Below are 3,445 nucleotides of genomic sequence, written 5' to 3'. Positions count from 1 at the left end.
GATGCAAAATCAAAACAAAAAAATAAACATTAATATTAGTCACATTTATCACTGAATATTTGTCTCTCAAGAAATTAAACAGAGAAAAGCGATGTATACTACGATTCTCCTGTAGTACCGAGGAACATACACTAAGTCTTTCTCCTGCACAATTCCATTGGAAGTTAGGGTTAGGAAAAGCAGACTTTTCCTTCACTTTTTGACTTTCTCTTAAAATGTAACAATTTCTTCCAAGAACAAAACGGGACTTCGTGACGGGTTAGGGACACACCCGCAGCTGTCCTCTGAAGCTTGAGAGAGTAGCACAGAAAGTGCTAGATTCAACAGAAGAGAGGTCCCAAGAAAACTAGCCAGGGACTCTCAAACAGGTAGTTACTTTAAAAAAAAAGTAAACAGGAAGTTACACTTGAATACCGTAATTTTTCCTTTACATAGGCCCTTTAACAAGTTAATTACTTGGAATTTTCAAACAAATTTGAAGAAATGTTTACTCTCTCAACTATTTACACAAGCAAGATACATTAATTGCTTCTACTCAGTAAGTCTGAAAAATGGTTAGATTGACCAGATATATATATATAATCCTGTATTTAAATGGTTGTAGGCCCAGAATTAATCTCAAAATCCTATCATTTCCTGATTTCAGAGTTTCCATGTAGGTAAGGGGCTTATGGTCTGTTTCAATGAAAAACTCTTTCCCATACAAATAATAGTGGAATTTTCGTACAGCCCAGAAGATAGCCAAACACTCTCTCTCAATGGTAGAATACCGTTGTTCCCCTGGGAGAAGTTTCCAGCTAGCATACGCCACTGGATAGGCTGTTTCTTCATCATACTGAAGGAGCACAGCTCCAAGACCAACTGAAGAGGCATCTGTCCTTAGAACAAAAGGTTTATTTATCTCTGGAATATGAAGAATAGGAGCATCAATGAAGTATTTCTTAATAATCTCAAATATGTTTTCTTCCTCACTATTCCATTGTAGTGGTTCTTTCACTTCCTTTTTAAGCTTTGCTGTTAATGATGACGTTAAGCTAGACAAATTTGGGATGAACTGTCGATAAAAATTAACAGAACCTAAAAAGCTTCTTAATAACTTCTTAGTTTTTGGAATTTGAATTTGTTGCAAAGATAAAATTTTATCATTCAGGGGTCTGATTATATTATTACCCACTTCAAAACCCAAATATTTAACTTTCTCATAACAAAAATGACATTTTGATGGACGGGCTGTAAGACCATGATCTCTCAATTTTCGAAGTACCTCACTCAAGGTTTCCAAATGTTCCTGGAAAGTATTAGACATCACAAATATGTTATCAAAATAGATAGAGATATGATTCATTCCATGAAAGATTTTCTTCATCAATCTAACGTAGGTGGCACATGCAGTAACCAGTCCAAAGGGTAGCCTCTTATATTGCATTAAACCACGGTAAGTAGGGAAAGCCGTTAGAGGTCTCGCATTAGGGTCCAACATAACCTGATGATAGGCTTTTGTGATATCCAATTCTGTAATAAAAGACATATTACGAAATTTAAATAAATCTTCATCAATTGAGGGCATAGGTTCAGAATCGAACTTTGTTACTGAATTGAGTGCACGAAAATCTAGTGCTAACCTGAATGTGTTGTCAGGTTTCTTTATCATGACAATAGGATTACAATAATCAGACTTACTTTCTTCAATTATCCCAAGTTTCAGTAATTTATATACTTCTTTACATACTTCCTCCTTAAGATGTGCTGGTACTGGGTACATCTTCTTTCGAATAGGCTCTGTTGACGTTAATTCAATCTTGTGGATTATGGTAGAAGTACAACCTGGTATCTCCGAGAAGACTTCTGAAAAATTATCCAGTACTTCTTCTAGTTTCCCTTTTTGTTCTGGAGTTAAAGTTGGACAGATATCTAATTCAGAAGTTATTTCTTCTTCAACACAAGGTATAGGATCTTCGATGTCTTCGCTCAAAACTATTACATGAGAGGTTACACAGCAATAATCTGAAATTGAACTATTCAGATTTTCATCAGCCACTGATAACACATTCTGTGACCTGTAAAAATATGCCTTCAGCAAGTTAACATGAAATGTTTTTGGCTTACCTTTCACATCGATTATGTAATCAACACTATTGAGTTTCCGCAGAACTTTAAATGGTCCTTGCCATTCAACTAACAACTTATTGTGTTCTGTTGGCAGTAATAGTAACACCTCATCATTGACTTTAAACTGCCTACGAGTACTTTTCTTGTCAAAGTACGTACTGTAGATTTCCATTGAAGTCTTTATATTTTCCTGGGCTATTTTTGAAGTTTCCTCTAGCCTGTTTCTAAGATCAAAAAGAAAAGAATAAACATTTTGGGTATCATTAGAAAGGCCAGTATTAGTCCATATCTCATTCAATATTAGTAGTGGTCCCCTTACATGGTATCCATAAAGGAGTTCAAATGGGGAAAAACCAAGAGTGTCAGAAGGAATCTCCCTCATAGCAAACAGGGCACAAGGTAAATATCTATGCCATTCTCTAGGTTGCAAATGATACAATTTCTTCAATATAGATTTGAGAACAGAGTATTGCCTTTCACAACGACCATTGCCAGCTGGATGATACGGAGTAGTAAACAATGGTTTTACTCCCAGCATTTGGTACACATGTTCCATAAGTTCTGATGTGAACTGCTTTCCTCTATCAGATATTATTTCCTTTGGTATTCCTACCCTAGAAAATATTTGCATAAGAGCATCTGCAACATCAACAGTGGTTATGGTCTTCATAGGAATTGCTTCAGGAAATCCTGTAGCATAATCAATCATTGTTAAAACAAACCTGTGACCTTCAGATGTGCTTGGATTCTGTGGACCCAGTATGTCAATTCCTACTCTGCTAAAAGGAATGGAAACTACTGGCATTTTTACCATAGAGACCCTTTTATGTTTACCTTTACTTGTGTTCCTCTGACAGTTATCGCAAGATCTACAATATGCATACACATCTGTTCACATTCCTGGCCAGAAATATAGTTCTCTGATTTTTTTTAGGGTTTTGCGATGACTAAAGTGTCCTGCTACAGGTAAATCATGAGCCAATTTAAGAACAACCTTTCTAAGTTTAAGAGGAACAACTAAATAAAATTTATTGGCAATTCTTGAATTGTTTGCATTTATAATTTCCTTATACAAAACTTCATTTCTCAGTACATACCTGTACTCCACTTTTGAAGTTTTTGTTATGGTGTTGGCTTGACAGTCTTTCCTGATCGATTCCAGGGTGGAACATTCATTTTGCAATTTTATAAAGTCAGTAGGAGTAGTCTCAAGGGCTTCTACATCAGGAAAAACTAATGGGTGAACAACTTTCCTTGAAGCTGAACGAGTTGTTATATTGACGTGTTCAACAGCTTTACCTTTTTCTGTAGGCAGATGGTTTCTTCGAGGTTCCTC

General features: G+C 35.8%; 1 long non-coding RNA gene across 1 annotated transcript; it reads right to left on the bottom strand.

The window, feature by feature from the left end:
• Positions 1–1,892: 1,892 nt before the first annotated feature.
• LOC137640435 (uncharacterized) lies at positions 1,893–2,418 on the bottom strand. The gene is made up of 2 exons (XR_011044350.1): positions 2,107–2,418; positions 1,893–2,015 (listed from the first exon to the last, which is right to left on the bottom strand). It is a non-coding gene; the product is annotated as an uncharacterized lncRNA (long non-coding RNA).
• Between the last annotated feature and the right edge of the window lie 1,027 nt (positions 2,419–3,445).

The sequence above is a fragment of the Palaemon carinicauda genome, chromosome 5, assembly GCF_036898095.1.
Source record: "Palaemon carinicauda isolate YSFRI2023 chromosome 5, ASM3689809v2, whole genome shotgun sequence".
Classification (NCBI taxonomy): Eukaryota; Metazoa; Arthropoda; class Malacostraca; order Decapoda; family Palaemonidae; genus Palaemon; species Palaemon carinicauda.
The sequence above is the reverse complement of the archived record's forward strand: the minus strand, read 5'-3'. Positions and strand labels throughout refer to the sequence as shown.